This window comes from Anomaloglossus baeobatrachus, chromosome 2 (genome assembly GCF_048569485.1).
Source record: "Anomaloglossus baeobatrachus isolate aAnoBae1 chromosome 2, aAnoBae1.hap1, whole genome shotgun sequence".
Classification (NCBI taxonomy): domain Eukaryota; kingdom Metazoa; phylum Chordata; class Amphibia; order Anura; family Aromobatidae; genus Anomaloglossus; species Anomaloglossus baeobatrachus.
Window position 1 is genome coordinate 27,438,856 of NC_134354.1, and position 17,198 is coordinate 27,456,053.

At 53.7% G+C, this 17,198-nt stretch overlaps 1 protein-coding gene across 2 annotated transcripts in view; it reads left to right on the top strand.

Moving 5' to 3' along the window:
* BCL9 (BCL9 transcription coactivator) overlaps positions 1-17,198 on the top strand; it is a 268,598-nt gene that overhangs the window by 216,027 nt on the left and 35,373 nt on the right. Inside the window, exon 1 of one of the 2 annotated variants that reach the window (XM_075334945.1) lies at positions 8,980-9,228. The exons of the other annotated variant lie outside the window; for it this stretch is intronic. The gene's annotated coding sequence lies outside the window, so the exon portion shown is untranslated. Of the gene's footprint in view, positions 1-8,979; positions 9,229-17,198 lie in introns of those variants that run through there. 2 annotated transcript variants of the gene reach the window in all.

Sequence of the window (17,198 nt, forward strand, 5' to 3'; positions counted from 1 at the left end):
CTTGTGTCACTGTCCAAATATTTCTGGCCCTGACTGTATATAAGGCATTTTATAGTGGTATTAAGTTGGCACTATATGGCAGTATTATATAGTATAAGGAAGTATATTATTTGGGCACTATATGGTGGTATTAAGTTGGAAATATATGGTTTTGTATATAAACTGAGCCCTCTCTGGTGATATAGAAGGCACTTCTGGATGTAGAGTAATGTCTCTTTAAGAATATATATGAATATTGAATATTATTTTGGTATATGGTGATATTAAGAGGGCGGTATATGGCAGTATTATGTGGTCTCTGTAAGTAGGTAAAATTGTGATACTGTTATTAAATTTGGCCCTATATGCTGGTATATGCCATTATTATCTTGTGCGATATGGCTGAAATATGAAGCCTCTTTAAATTTTATTTGATTACTGAAAAATATTTAAGCATTACATGTTTGGGCAGTATATGGCGGTATTATGTAGTCTCTATGAGGAAGTATAATTTGGGTGCTGTATAATATTTGTGCACTGTATGGTGGTGTTAAGAGTATATGGCAGTATTATGAAGTCTCTATGAGTAAGTATTATATAGACATAGTATTGTTTGCACATTGTATGGTCATATGTGGTGGACAGTATCTGGCAGAATTATCTTTGCAAATATACGGTGTGTGTGTGTATATATACACACCGTGTTCAAATAATATGTCCTAATATTTATATGTATACACTGGAGATCAAAATTAGAGAACAATGTCTGATCTTTTGCTTTTTTCAGAAATAATGTAATCTCCATTGATGATCATGCTCCGGTTTTGTGTAAGGGCGCACCATGTCACTAGAACAGGGTTTTACAAAAGATCCAAAGTTTATCAACATAAAACCTTTATTTTATTAGAGAACAGCAATGACTGTAGCACAGAGAGAGATGATCAGTAAATTCTTTCTGCTAATGAGAGGTTTGGTCACTGCAGAGTGGGCTTTCAGTCCAAATGCTCTTAAACGTCGTGACACTGTATGACGAGACAGATCCTTACCCTGTTCAGTGCTGAACTGATGAACAATTCCAGCTGCAGTGTGGAAACGATTACCCATGGAGATTCTCCGCATTATCCTGTCCTTCCATTTAGTGCCCAAATAATACTTCCTCACAGAGGCTATATATTATATGGGCACTATATGGTGGTATGAAATAGTGCCCAAATACTTCCTCAGAGATGCTATGTATTATATGGGCACTATATGGCTATATGAAATAGTGCCCAAATAATACTTCCTCAAAGACGCTATATATTATATGGGCACTATATGGTGGTATGAAATAGTACCCAAATACTTCCTCAGAGAGGCTATGTATTATATGGGCACTATATGGCTATATGAAATAGTGCCCAAATAATACTTCCTCAAAGACGCTATATATTATATGGGCACTATATGGTGGTATGAAATAGTACCCAAATACTTCCTCAGAGAGGCTATGTATTATATGGGCACTATATGGCTATATGAAATAGTGCCCAAATAATACTTCCTCAAAGACTCTATATATTATATGGGCACTATATGGTGGTATGAAATAGTACCCAAATACTTCCTCAAAGAGGCTATATATTATATGGGCACTATATGGCGGTATGAAATAGTGCCCAAATACATCCTCAGAGAGGCTATATATTATATGGGCACTATATGGTGGTATGAAATAGTACCCAAATACTTCCTCAGAGAGGCTATGTATTATATGGGCACTATATGACTATATGAAATAGTGCCCAAATAATACTTCCTCAAGGACGCTATATATTATATGGGTACTATATGGTGGTATGAAATAGTACCCAAATACTTCCTCAGAGAGGCTATGTATTATATGGGCACTATATGGCGGTATGAAATAGTGCCCAAATACATCCTCAGAGAGGCTATGTATTATATGGACACTATATGGCTGTATGAAATAGTGCCCAAATAATACTTCTTCAAAGGGGCTATGTATTATATGGCTGTATGAAATAGTCTCTTTGAGAAAGTATTAATTGGGCACTATATGGTGGTATTAAGTGGGCAACATATGACAGTATTATTGTTCCACTATTTGTCTGTGGCATGTGCCTTCTATAAGAAAGTATTATTGGAATACTGAATATTTTTTTAGACACTATATGGCAGTATTACAGTAAGAGATTGGCATATAAGTATTATTCTGCCATTATATGGCTGTAGTATGTGGTCTTTTGAAGAATTTTGGACACTGAATGGTGGCATTAATTGGGCAGTATATGGCAGAATGATCACGGCACTATATGACAGTATTAAATGGTCTCTATTAGTTGAATACCAAATGTTATTTGAGAACTATATGGTTATTGTGGGCAATATATTGCAGTATTATCTTGGCTTTAAATGGCAGTATTATATAGTCACTATTAAGGGAATAATGTTTGTTCCTGTACATTATTTGGGCACTGTATAGCGGTACTATGTCACCTGATGATGGCAAATAATACATATGGCTAGCAGCAGGCCCTATTTTGACTCCATTTTTTATAAACCCGTCCCTGAGTGTAAATTTGAGCCAATCCGCTTAATGTGGAGTACCTTATCCCTATGATAACACTTACTGCTCATTCAGGACAACCAAACTGTCTTGTCTACTGGAATCTGATATAGTCCGAAACACACCCCCCCCCTGTCTCATCAGCTCCCTCCACCATGCTTTACACTGCAGCATTGCTTTTTGAAATTGAAATAGCTGACACATTCGGAGCGTCACGTTTCACCTATTTCTGCCCGGTTATAAAGAGGTTAATCCGTGTCAGTGTCTAGTAATTTGCTATAACAAGCTTCAGGAATATCAACAGATTTAATAGTCGCAGCGTTATTGACGAGCGCAGCGATCAATTCTATGACTCTCTCTCCACATCGATCCCTTCCATGAGCGGACGCAGACCCCTCCTCCGGGGGAACGATTTTACAATTTGGTTTAAAGGGACGGGTTTCCAGGTCTCTGGATGGACGTTCCCTTCCATGTCAGGAGAGAAAGACTTGATTCATGGAAAGTTCTAAGACATTTTTTAAGCCCGTTACGAAACTGACGGGGACCGCGCAAAAAGATGTGGATTGTGAATCGCTGGAAAAATTCTTGGCTTTTTCCCTTCGGCGGTGCCAAGACATACGCCATCAGGATTGTGACCACAACTCACGGACTATGGGCCTCGTATAGTAAGGCTGTGTTCACACGTTGCGTTTATTTCCATGATTTTTAATGCAAATTAACAGCTGCTTTTTAGACTCTACTTTTTTTTTTCGTGCAGATTTTAATCATCCCAGCAAAGTCTATGAGAACCCTGAAGTCCTGTGCACACGTTGCAGATTTTGGTGCAGAAAAAAACTGCACCAAACAATTAACATGTCAATTGTTTCTGCGTTTTTTCCATCACAATGCATAAAAAAGCATCGAAAACGCACTTTTGTTCCGCAGCGTTTTTCCTGCCAAGAGATGCAGTTTTTGGTGCAAAAAATCTGCGCTCAAATCTGCAACGTGGGAACATGCCCTTAGCGTATGTGGACACACTGCAGTTTTATTTCTTCAGCAAAAACGCACCCGCTGGACGAAAACCGCATAAAAAAACGCATATTTTTGCCGCGTTTCGTTGCGTTTTTGCCACGTTTTGGTGCATTTTTGCTGCATTTCGTTATTTTTGCCGCGTTTCGGTACATATTTGCCACATATTGGTGTGTATTGCCGCGTTTTGGTGCATTTTTTGCTTAATTTCGTTGTTTTTGCCGCGTTTTGGTACGTATTTGCCACGTATTGGTGCGTTTTGTCACGTATCGTTGTTTTTGCCGCGTTTTGGTGCATTTTTGCTACATTTCGTTGTTTTTCCACGTTTTTGTATGTATTTGCCACGTATTGGTGTGTATTGCCGCGTTTTTGTATGTATTTGCCATGTATTGGTGTGTATTGCTGCGTTTTGTCACGTATCGTTGTGTTTTTGCTGCGTTTTGGTGCATTTTTGCTACATTTCGTCGTTTTTTCCGCGTTTTTGTATGTATTTGCCACGTATTGGTGTGTATTGCCGCGTTTTGGTACCTATTTGCCACGTATTGGTGTGCATTGCCGCGTTTTGGTACATATTTGCCACGTATTGGTGTGTATTGCCGCGTTTTGGTGCATTTTTGCTAAATTTCTTTGTTTTTGCCGTGTTTTGGTACGTATTTGCCACGTATTGGTGTGTTCTGCCACGTTTTGGTACGTATTTACCACATATTGGTGTGCATTGCCACGTATTGGTGTGTTTTGTCACGTATCGTTGTGTTTTTGCTGCGTTTTGGTACATTTTTGCTACATTTGGTTGTTTTTTCCGCGTTTTTGTATGTATTTGCCACGTATTGGTGTGTATTGGCACGTTTTGTTACGTATTTGCCACGTATTGGTGTGCATAGCCATGTATTGGTGCGTTTTGTCACGTATCGTTGTGTTTTTGCCACGTTTTGGTATATTTTTGCTACATTTCGTTGTTTTTTCCGCGTTTTTGTATGTATTTGCCATGTATTGGTGTGTATTGCCGCGTTTTTGTACATTTTTGCTGCATTTCGTTATTTTTGCCACGTTTTGGTACATATTTGCCACTTATTGGTGTGTATTGCCGCGTTTTGGTGCATTTTTGCTAAATTTCTTTGTTTTTGCCGTGTTTTGGTACGTATTTGCCACGTATTGGTGTGTTCTGCCACGTTTTGGTACGTATTTACCACATATTGGTGTGTATTGCCACGTATTGGTGTGTTTTGTCACGTATCGTTGTGTTTTTGCTGCGTTTCGGTACATTTTTGGTACATTTTGTTGTTTTTTCCGCGTTTTTGTATGTATTTGCCACGTATTGGTGTGTATTGCCGCGTTTTTGTATGTATTTGCCACGTATTGGTGTGTATTGCTGCGTTTTTGTATGTATTTGCCACATATTGGTGTGTATTGCCTCGTTTTTGTATGTATTTGCCACGTATTGGTGTGTATTGCCTCGTTTTTGTATGTATTTGCCACGTATTGGTGTGTATTGCCTCGTTTTTGTATGTATTTGCCACGTATTGGTGTGTATTGCCACGTATTGGTGCGTTTTGTCACGTATCGTTGTGTTTTTGCCGCGTTTTGGTGCGTTTTGTCACGTATCGTTGTGTTTTTGCCGCGTTTTGGTACATCAAAACACTGCCAAATAGTGAGACATTCTTTGTTGCCAATAACAACGAACCAGGCCTCAGTTACAAGAACTGCCTAATAATAATAATAATAATAATTTTATTCATATAACGCTATTAATTCCACAGCGCTTTACATACATCAGTGACACTGTCCCCATTGGGGCTCACAATCTAGAGTCCCTATCTGTATGTCTTTGCAGTGTGGGAGGAAACCAGGGTACCCGGAGGAAACCCACGCAAACACGGGGAGAACATACAAACTCCTTGCAGATGGTGTCCTTGGTGTGATTTGAACCCAGGACCCCAGCGCTGCAAGACTGCAGTGCTAACCACTGAGCCACCACAAGACTGCAGTGCTAACCACTGAGCCATCGTGCCACCCCATAATAGTGACAGTCTTCATTGCCCATAGCAACCAACCAAGCCTCAGTTAGAAAAACTACCATATTGTCTTTGTTGCCCATAGCAACCAACCAGGCTTAAGTTACAAGAACTGCCTAATACTGAGACTGTCTTCATTGCCTATAGCAACCAACCAGGCCTCAGTTAGAAAAACTGCCTAATAGTCTTTGTTGCCTATAGCAACCAACCAGGCCTCAGAAAAACGGCTTGAGACAGACTTTGTTGCACATAGCAACCAACCAGGCCTCAGTTACAAGAACTGCCTAATAGTGACAGTCTTTGTTGCCCATAACAACCAACCAGGCCTCCGTTAGAAAAACTGCCTAATCTTTGTTGCCTGTAGCAACCAACCAGGCCTTAGGAAAAACTGCTTAATAGTGAGACAGGCTTTGTTGCCCATAGCAACCAACCAGGCCTCAGTTACAAGAACTGCTTAAGAGTCAGTCTTTGTTGCCTATAGTAAGCAATAAGGGCTCATCTTTCATTTCTTAAATTACTCTGGAAAAATGACAAATGAACTTTGGTTGGTTGCTATGAGCAACAAAGAAAGTCTCAGTTATAACTGACGTCCATGTTTTTTTTTTTTTCTTTTTCACCCAATCATCGATCAGCTTACATTTTTCCAGAGGAATTTAAAAAATGAAAGCTGAGCCCTGATTGGTTACTATGGGCAGTGAAGACAGACTGAGGCCCATAGCTGTGGTCGTAATCCTCATCTAGCATGTCCGTAGCCTTAGCACCGCCAAAGGGAAACATCACAGCCACGCGGCACGATGGCGATTCTTACCGTAACCACAGGCCACATCTTGCCGCTGAGGTCACCTACAGCTCACAGAGGATTGTCTACACCACATACTTTTCACAGCTGAGGTTTTGCTACAATTGTATCATGTCTGTAGAGGTTTTTATATTTGTCAGCTGAGGGTTTGCTACAATGTGTTAGTGAAATGTAGAAGCTGTCTATAATTGTCATCCAGCTCACACTGCCACTTCACGATGAGGTTCTGCAGCAGCTGAGATGTGAATTATTAAAATTCAGAGGGGGGAAATAACCAATTATAATATTCACCTCAGCTACTGCAGAACCTCTTCTATCCCCAAGTAAAACTAAATTACATGATTGATAGACAGCTGCAAATAGGCAGAGGAAATGAAGGCTGTGTCTTATCAAAGAGGTTCTGCAGCAGCTGCCTTTGTATCAGAAGCTGACATTTCTTACATGGCCCTGGCTGCTGCAGAACCTCGTTTTGAAGAACTGTGAGATTCAAGACAATGGCTTCTTAGAGGTGCCGCAGCAGCTGAGGCATACTCTATGATGTTCTGGACTCTTCACAACCTTGTGATACACAGCCAGCTGCTGCAGAACCTCTTTGAGATGGATGCCTAGTGATTTATAGACATGAGCATCTTAAAAGAAGATGTTCTGCAGCAGCTGATGTGTGATTTTTAAGACTGTAGAGTGGTGATTCATAATAGACTCATCAGCTTCTACAGAACCTCATAATGCACAAGAAGCTGCTGCAGAATCTCTTTGACATGCATAATCAGACTGTGGAGACATACTTTACACCCTAGCTGGTGCAGAACCTCTTATCTAGACCATTTCTGTTATATAAATATCACTGAAATTAGTTTAAAGAGGTTCTGCTGCAGCTGAGGTGCATATCTTAAGTAGCATTGACTGAGTTTATACTATGTGCTGCAGAAACTCTTTTTGAACTGGTATTTGGAGCTACTGACTTCCAAGCTCAAAGAGGTTCTGCAGCAGCTGATAAATACATTATAGGATCCTGGGGCAGTGCCACTTATGATATGCACTTCAGCTGCTTCGGAAACTCTTTGAGTTTGGTCTCGGGGATGAATATTTAGCGGCTACAGAACCTTTTTGAAAATGAACTGTGAATTACTGACATTAAAATCAAAGAGGTTCTGCAGCAGCTGCAGTGGGTATTATACAATCCACGGGCAATTCCACTTATGATATGCACTTCAGCTGCTACAGAACCTCTTTAAACTTGATGACAGTGATGTTCATTTAGTTGACAGATCCTTTTCAAAAAGAGGTTCTGCAGCAGCTGAGTGGTGCATGTTAAGGCTCTTGAACACTGGTGAGAATATAATTTACTATATATACACCTCTGCTGCTGCAGAACCTTTTTGGGATTGATGCCAGTGATCAATAAATCAAATGGTCAGTTGTCTGGCAGATCCTCCTTAAAAAGAAGTACTGCAGCAGCTGAGATGTATGTATACTATGTTAAATTCCCACTGCTGCCCCAGAAACCTATACTACATACTTTAGTTGCTGCAGAACCTCTTTCTGAAGCGGAACTGTGAGCAACCAACATCAAGCCCAAAGAGTTTTTGCAGCAGCTTGGGTGTGCAATATAATCACTGGTGGGCATATAGTTTATAATATATACCTCAGCTACTGCAGAACCTCTTTGGGCTTGATTTTAGCTATCAGTAGTGGACTTTTAACTGATAGAGCTTCTATTAAAAAAGATGTTCTGCAGCAGCTGTGACATGTAGTATAATTTTCTGGGGCAGTGGTGAGAATGTAACTTAATAATATACAACTCAGCTGCTGAAGAACCTCTATTTTTAATAGAATCTGTGAGCTAAATGACCATCACAGACATCAGTTTTAAAGAGGCTCTGCAGCAGCTGAGGTAAGCATATTATAGTACCTGGGGCATTGGTGCCTCTTATGCATCTCAGCTGCTGCAGAACTTCTTAGAGCTTGGTCTCTGTGATGGACATTTAGTTTGCAGGTCCTCATTAAAAAAAGAGGTTCTGCAGCAGCTGAGGTGTTCCGCTGATCCTGACTTGTATAATGCACACTTCAGCTGCTGCAGAACCTCTTTTTTTTGGTGTGGGCGCTCACGCACTGGCGGAGAGGACATAACAATGGCTGCACACTGTGCGCGGCCGCAGCAGCAATCAGTGCAGTTGTCAGGAGCTGGCCGGGCGGGTGGAGGAGGGTGAGGGGGGGGGTGTAATGGAGGTGGGCGGGTCTCCGGGCGGGGTCACCGCCCCCTGGGGGGAGGAGGGAAGAGGGATAAGGAGGGGGGCGGAACCACTCCACGCAGGGGGAGGACGGGGAGGCAGTGAGGAGTGGAACGCTCCTCTGGAGAGAGTGAGAGAAAGGAAGAGCAGGCAGACGGGGTGGGCGGGGTCTACCGCACGTGGGCGGGTCTGCTTTCTCACGAAGGCCTTTAGTGTGGAATTGAGGAGGCGTGGCCGCTCTCGCTGAGGTGGGCGTGTCCGCAGTGTCACACCAAGCGGCGGTAAGTGTCGGGAATGTCGGGGGCGTGTCCGCCGAGAGCGGAGGGGGCGTGGCTTCATCAGCGGCACGGCGAGGGGAGGAGGAAGGCACCACTTGCAGGAGCCGGAAAGGGGGAGGAGGTAGGAGAAGGTGCTGAAGGAGGGGGAGAGAGAGAGGAAAAAAAAAAAAAGACAATGGAGCTTGTGTGCGGCTGCGGGAGATTAAAGCTGCCGCCGAGCGGCCCTCACTGCCGGCTGTGAGGGGCGAGAGCAGCGCGGAGCCCCGGAGATCGCGTCACGGTATATCCCCCCTCCTCCAGCCAGTCCCCCTCCCCCCGCGGCGGGAGCTTCGCCTCGTCCCTGCTGCTACCGGTGAGTGTCGCTGCCTGGCTCCACGCTGCAGGCCCCGGGTCTGGGGAACGGGCAACACTGCGGGAGGAGGCCCGGGCGGAGCAAAGGCCTCTCCGGCCTGGACGCGGACAAGTGCGGGCCTCCTCCGGGGACAGGGCCGGTGTGCGGGAGCGCCTCCTGGAGACGGCAGGACATGTGTGCGGGAGCGCCGGGCCTGGGGACGGGACCGGGGGAGAGAGGAGAGAACGGGAGAGGGGACGAGAAGAGAGGACGGGACCGGGGGAGAGGGGACGAGAGGAGAGGACGGGACCAGAGGGGAGGAGAGGAATGGACCGGGGGAGAGGATAGGGGGGTGAGGGGAAGAGAGGAGGAAGGTTGGGACTGGGGAGAGAGATCGGAAGCGGGGGAGAGAGATCGGAAGCGGGGGAGAGAGAGGACGGGACCAGGGGAGAGTGAAGAGGAGCAAGGACGGGACCGGGGGAGAGGATAGGGGGGTGAGGGGAAGAGAGGAGGAAGGTTGGGACTGGGGAGAGAGATCGGAAGCGGGGGAGAGAGATCGGAAGCGGGGGAGAGAGAGGACGGGACCAGGGGAGAGTGAAGAGGAGCAAGGACGGGACCGGGGGAGAGGGGACGAAAGAGAGATCGGAAGCGGGGGAGAGAGAGGACGGGACCAGGGGAGAGTGAAGAGGAGCAAGGACGGGACCAGGGGAGAGTGAAGAGGAGCAAGGACTGGACTGGGGAACAGGGGACGAGAGAGAGAGGACGAGACCAGGGGAGAGTGAAGAGGAACAAGGACGGGACCAGGGGAGAGTGAAGAGGAACAAGGACGGGACCAGGGGAGAGTGGAAGAGAGGAAAAGAGGTAGGCTGGGACTGGCGAGGGGGGACGAGAGGAGAGAACGTAGCGGGGAAGAGTGGACGTGAGGATAGGACGGGACCGGAGGAGAGGGGAAGAGCGGAGAGAATGGGACCAGGGGAGAGGGGACGAGAGGAGAGGAATGGACCGGGGGAGAGGAGAGGATAGGGGGGGTGAAGGGGAGAGAGATCGGAAGCGGGGGAGAGAGATCGGAAGCGGGGGAGAGAGATCGGAAGCGGGGGAGAGAGATCGGAAGCGGGGGAGAGAGAGGACGGGACCAGGGGAGAGTGAAGAGGAGCAAGGACGGGACCGGGGGAGAGGGGACGAAAGAGAGATCGGAAGCGGGGGAGAGAGAGGACGGGACCAGGGGAGAGTGAAGAGGAACAAGGACGGGACCAGGGGAGAGTGAAGAGGAACAAGGACGGGACCAGGGGAGAGTGGAAGAGAGGAAAAGAGGTAGGCTGGGACTGGCGAGGGGGGACGAGAGGAGAGAACGTAACCGGGGAAGAGTGGACGTGAGGATAGGACGGGACCGGAGGAGAGGGGAAGAGCGGAGAGAATGGGACCAGGGGAGAGGGGACGAGAGGAGGAAGGACGGGACCGGGGGAGAGGGGACGAGAGGAGGAAGGACGGGACCGGGGGAGAGGGGACGAGAGGAGGAAGGACGGGACCGGGGGAGAGGGGACGAGAGGAGGAAGGACGGGACCGGGGGAGAGGGGACGAGAGGAGGAAGGACGGGACCGGGGGAGAGGGGACGAGAGGAGGAAGGACGGGACCGGGGGAGAGGGGACGAGAGGAGGAAGGACGGGACCGGGGGAGAGGGGACGAGAGGAGGAAGGACGGGACCGGGGGAGAGGGGACGAGAGGAGGAAGGACGGGACCGGGGGAGAGGGGACGAGAGGAGGAAGGACGGGACCGGGGGAGAGGGGACGAGAGGAGGAAGGACGGGACCGGGGGAGAGGGGACGAGAGGAGGAAGGACGGGACCGGGGGAGAGGGGACGAGAGGAGGAAGGACGGGACCGGGGGAGAGGGGACGAGAGGAGGAAGGACGGGACCGGGGGAGAGGGGACGAGAGGAGGAAGGACGGGACCGGGGGAGAGGGGACGAGAGGAGGAAGGACGGGACCGGGGGAGAGGGGACGAGAGGAGGAAGGACGGGACCGGGGGAGAGGGGACGAGAGGAGGAAGGACGGGACCGGGGGAGAGGGGACGAGAGGAGGAAGGACGGGACCGGGGGAGAGGGGACGAGAGGAGGAAGGACGGGACCGGGGGAGAGGGGACGAGAGGAGGAAGGACGGGACCGGGGGAGAGGGGACGAGAGGAGGAAGGACGGGACCGGGGGAGAGGGGACGAGAGGAGGAAGGACGGGACCGGGGGAGAGGGGACGAGAGGAGGAAGGACGGGACCGGGGGAGAGGGGACGAGAGGAGGAAGGACGGGACCGGGGGAGAGGGGACGAGACCGCCGGGGGAGAGTGGACGAGAGGAGAGGACAGGACCGGAGGAGAGGGGAAGAGAGGAGAGGACAGGACCGGAGGACAGGAGAAGAATGGACCGGGAGAGAGGGGACGAGAGGAGGAAGGACTGGATCGGGGGAGAGTGGACGAGAGAGGACGGGATTGGGGGAGAGTGGGGAAGAGAGGAGGAAGGACGGGACCGGGGGACGAGGGGAGGAAGGACGGGACCGGGGGACGAGGGGAGGAAGGACGGGACCGGGGGACGAGGGGAGGAAGGACGGGACCGGGGGACGAGGGGAGGAAGGACGGGACCGGGGGACGAGGGGAGGAAGGACGGGACCGGGGGACGAGGGGAGGAAGGACGGGACCGGGGGACGAGGGGAGGAAGGACGGGACCGGGGGACGAGGGGAGGAAGGACGGGACCGGGGGACGAGGGGAGGAAGGACGGGACCGGGGGACGAGGGGAGGAAGGACGGGACCGGGGGACGAGGGGAGGAAGGACGGGACCGGGGGACGAGGGGAGGAAGGACGGGACCGGGGGACGAGGGGAGGAAGGACGGGACCGGGGGACGAGGGGAGGAAGGACGGGACCGGGGGACGAGGGGAGGAAGGACGGGACCGGGGGACGAGGGGAGGAAGGACGGGACCGGGGGACGAGGGGAGGAAGGACGGGACCGGGGGACGAGGGGAGGAAGGACGGGACCGGGGGACGAGGGGAGGAAGGACGGGACCGGGGGACGAGGGGAGGAAGGACGGGACCGGGGGACGAGGGGAGGAAGGACGGGACCGGGGGACGAGGGGAGGAAGGACGGGACCGGGGGACGAGGGGAGGAAGGACGGGACCGGGGGACGAGGGGAGGAAGGACGGGACCGGGGGACGAGGGGAGGAAGGACGGGACCGGGGGACGAGGGGAGGAAGGACGGGACCGGGGGACGAGGGGAGGAAGGACGGGACCGGGGGACGAGGGGAGGAAGGACGGGACCGGGGGACGAGGGGAGGAAGGACGGGACCGGGGGACGAGGGGAGGAAGGACGGGACCGGGGGACGAGGGGAGGAAGGACGGGACCGGGGGACGAGGGGAGGAAGGACGGGACCGGGGGACGAGGGGAGGAAGGACGGGACCGGGGGACGAGGGGAGGAAGGACGGGACCGGGGGACGAGGGGAGGAAGGACGGGACCGGGGGACGAGGGGAGGAAGGACGGGACCGGGGGACGAGGGGAGGAAGGACGGGACCGGGGGACGAGGGGAGGAAGGACGGGACCGGGGGACGAGGGGAGGAAGGACGGGACCGGGGGACGAGGGGAGGAAGGACGGGACCGGGGGACGAGGGGAGGAAGGACGGGACCGGGGGACGAGGGGAGGAAGGACGGGACCGGGGGACGAGGGGAGGAAGGACGGGACCGGGGGACGAGGGGAGGAAGGACGGGACCGGGGGACGAGGGGAGGAAGGACGGGACCGGGGGACGAGGGGAGGAAGGACGGGACCGGGGGACGAGGGGAGGAAGGACGGGACCGGGGGACGAGGGGAGGAAGGACGGGACCGGGGGACGAGGGGAGGAAGGACGGGACCGGGGGACGAGGGGAGGAAGGACGGGACCGGGGGACGAGGGGAGGAAGGACGGGACCGGGGGACGAGGGGAGGAAGGACGGGACCGGGGGACGAGGGGAGGAAGGACGGGACCGGGGGACGAGGGGAGGAAGGACGGGACCGGGGGACGAGGGGAGGAAGGACGGGACCGGGGGACGAGGGGAGGAAGGACGGGACCGGGGGACGAGGGGAGGAAGGACGGGACGAGGGGAGGAAGGACGGGACCGGGGGACGAGGGGAGGAAGGACGGGACGAGGGGAGGAAGGACGGGACGAGGGGAGGAAGGACGGGACGAGGGGAGGAAGGACGGGACGAGGGGAGGAAGGACGGGGCGAGGGGAGGAAGGACGGGACGAGGGGAGGAAGGACGGGACGAGGGGAGGAAGGACGGGACGAGGGGAGGAAGGACGGGACGAGGGGAGGAAGGACGGGACGAGGGGAGGAAGGACGGGACGAGGGGAGGAAGGACGGGACGAGGGGAGGAAGGACGGGACAAAGGGGAAGAAAGGGACTGGGGATCAGACTGGACTGAGGGGAAGAGAGGACAGGACAGAGGGAGAGGAAGGACAAGACCAGGGAAGACGGGACCAAGGAGGAAGGATGGGACCGGCGGAGAACGGACAAATGACGAGACAGGACCAGGGGATTGGGGAAGAAGGACTGGATCATGGGAGATGGGAACTTGGGCCAAACGATTGAGGCCTGGGGAGAGAGGACTGGAACGGGGAAGGCGGGTTGGACCAGGGAAGAGGGCACCGAGGGAGAGAGGTCAAGACTGGGGACCAAAGGAGAGGGGACCAGGGTAGAGAGGAAGAAGGACGGGAGTAGTGGAGAGAGGAAGCAACGGGATCAGGGGGAGAGCATGGACTAGGTGGAGAGAGGATGGGATTTGGTGGGGTGAGGAGGGAGGGACGGGACAGGGGAAGAGGGGAAGGAAGACTGGACCTAGGGAGAGGGGACCAGAGGAGAGGAGGAGGGATTGAACTAGGGACGAGAGGAAGGACTTGACCAGGGGAGAGGAGGAAGGACGTAACAGGGGAAGAGAGGAAAGACAAGAGCAGGGGACAGGAGGGAGGATGGGATTGGATGAGAGGATGGGACCGAGGACAGGAGGAAGGACTGTAGAGCGGGGAAGAGAGGAAGGAGGACAGGACCGGGGGAGGAGGAAGAAGGTCACCAGGGGACAGGTGACTGGGGCCAAGAAGATGATACCAGATGAGAGGAGACCGAGGGAGGAGGAAGAAGGATGAGACAGAGGATGAAGGACGGGATCTAGGGAGAAAGGAAAAAGGAAGGGACCAGGAGAGAGGGTTTAAGGATGGGACCGAGGAGAGGAGGAAGGACGGGACTGGGGGAGAGAGGGTAGGAGGAATAGGACAAAGGGACCAGAGGATAGGAGGAATGGGACTGGGGACTGGGGGAGAGAGGAAGAAGGACAGGACCATGGGAGAACGGACCGAGGACAAGACAGGACCAGGGGAGAGCGGACCAGGGAAGGACAGGAAAGGGTGACAGAGGATGGGACCGCGGACCAGATGAGGGGACGAGATGGAGGAGAAGGGGACCAAGGGAGAGGGGATTGAGGAGGAAGGACAGGACCATGGGAACTGGGGCAGACGAGAGAGGGCCGGGGAGAGAGAGAACAGGGACCAGAGGAGAGGGGACCGGGGGGAGAGAACTGGACAGGGGATAGGGGGAGAATGAACCAAGGGGGAGAGAGCATGGAACTGGGTGGAGGGAGGACGGGATTGGGGGGTGAAGAGGGAGGGACGGGACAGGGGAAGAGAGGAAGAAGGATGGGACCTAGGGAGAAGGGATTGGAGACCAGAGGAGAGGAAGAGGGATGGAAGCGGGGAAGAGAGGAAAGACAGGAGCAGGGGAAAGGAGAAAGGATGGGATTGGTGGAGAGAATGGGACCAAGGAGAGGAGGAAGGGCGGTAGTGCGGGGAAGAGAGGAAGAAGGCCTTGTCAGGGGAGAGAGGATGGAACTGGGAGATTGAGGAGAAAGGACAGAACTGGGGGATGGATGATGAGAGGGGACCAGAGGCGAGGTGACATAGGGAAAGAGTATGGTACCATGGGGACCGGGGGAGGAGGAGGGTTAGGACTGAGGAAGGAGGATGAGATCAGGAGAGAGGGGGCAGAGGAGAAAGGAAGAAGGACGGGACCAGGGGAGAGGGGAACGACGAGGAAGGATCGGGCCGGAGGAGAAAGCAAGGAGGACGGGATTAGGGGAGAGGGGATTGAGGTGGAAGGACGGGAACAAGGGAGAGGGAACTGGTAAAGAGAAGACGGTACTAGGCGCGAGAGAAGACAGGATCGGGGACGAGACTGGAACGGCAACTGGGGGGGGGGGGGAGAGGATGAGATCGGGGAAAGAGGACCAGATGAGACTGGGGAGAGAGGAAGAATGATGGGAAGAGGGGACTGAGGAGGAAGGAAGGGACCGAGGAGGAAGGAGGGGACCGAGGAGGAAGGACTGAACCGGGGGAGAGGGACGGGACCGGGGGAGAGGGGATCGAGGGGGAAGGATGGGAGCGGTGGAGAGGGGACCGAGGGGGAAGGACGGGGGAGAGGGGACTGGAGCAGTGGGAATTGTTGGGGTAAGGACAGGTGCTTGGCAATGGGGGTTGTGGTGTTAAGGACCGGTCTCAAACAGTGGCAGTTGTGGGTGTGATGGGTGTAGGGCAGTAGGAGCTGTGTGTAAAGGGACTGGCCCGGGGCAGTGGGAAAACATTGGTGAGAGAACGGGACCAGGACAGTGTTGATCATGGGGGAGAGGTCTGTGGGGGAAAGGACTGGTCAGTGAAAGCCGTGGGGGAGAGGAAAGTTCCGGGGCAGTGGGAACTGTGCGGGAGAGGAAAGGCCCGGGGCAGTGGGAACTGTGGGGGAGAGGAAAGGCCCGGGGCAGTGGGAACTGTGGGGGAGAGGAAAGGCCCGGGGCAGTGGGAACTGTGCAGGAGAGGAAAGGCCCGGGGCAGTGGGAACTGTGGGGGAGAGGAAAGGCCCGGGGCAGTGGGAACTGTGGGGGAGAGGAAAGGCCCGGGGCAGTGGGAACTGTGGGGGAGAGGAAAGGCCCGGGGCAGTGGGAACTGTGGGGGAGAGGAAAGGCCCGGGGCAGTGGGAACTGTGGGGGAGAAAAAAGGCCCGGGGCAGTGGGAACTGTGGGGGAGAGGAAAGGCCCGGGGCAGTGGGAACTGTGGGGGAGAGGAAAGGCCCGGGGCAGTGGGAACTGTGGGGGAGAGGAAAGGCCCGGGGCAGTGGGAACTGTGGGGGAGAGGAAAGGCCCGGGGCAGTGGGAACTGTGGGGGAGAGGAAAGGCCCGGGGCAGTGGGAACTGTGGGGGAGAGGAAAGGCCCGGGGCAGTGGGAACTGTGGGGGAGAGGAAAGGCCCGGGGCAGTGGGAACTGTGGGGGAGAGGAAAGGCCCGGGGCAGTGGGAACTGTGGGGGAGAGGAAAGGCCCGGGGCAGTGGGAACTGTGGGGGAGAGGAAAGGCCCGGGGCAGTGGGAACTGTGGGGGAGAGGAAAGGCCCGGGGCAGTGGGAACTGTGGGGGAGAGGAAAGGCCCGGGGCAGTGGGAACTGTGGGGGAGAGGAAAGGCCCGGGGCAGTGGGAACTGTGGGGGAGAGGAAAGGCCCGGGGCAGTGGGAACTGTGGGGGAGAGGAAAGGCCCGGGGCAGTGGGAACTGTGGGGGAGAGGAATGGGGGAGAGGAAAGGCCCGGGGCAGTGGGAACTGTGGGGGAGAGGAAAGGCCCGGGGCAGTGGGAACTGTGGGGGAGAGGAAAGGCCCGGGGCAGTGGGAACTGTGGGGGAGAGGAAAGGCCCGGGGCAGTGGGAACTGTGGGGGAGAGGAAAGGCCCGGGGCAGTGGGAACTGTGGGGGAGAGGAAAGGCCCGGGGCAGTGGGAACTGTGGGGGAGAGGAAAGGCCCGGGGCAGTGGGAACTGTGGGGGAGAGGAAAGGCCCGGGGCAGTGGGAACTGTGGGGGAGAGGAAAGGCCCGGGGCAGTGGGAACTGTGGGGGAGAGGAAAGGCCCGGGGCAGTGGGAACTGTGGGGGAGAGGAAAGGTCCGGGGCAGTGGGAACTGTGG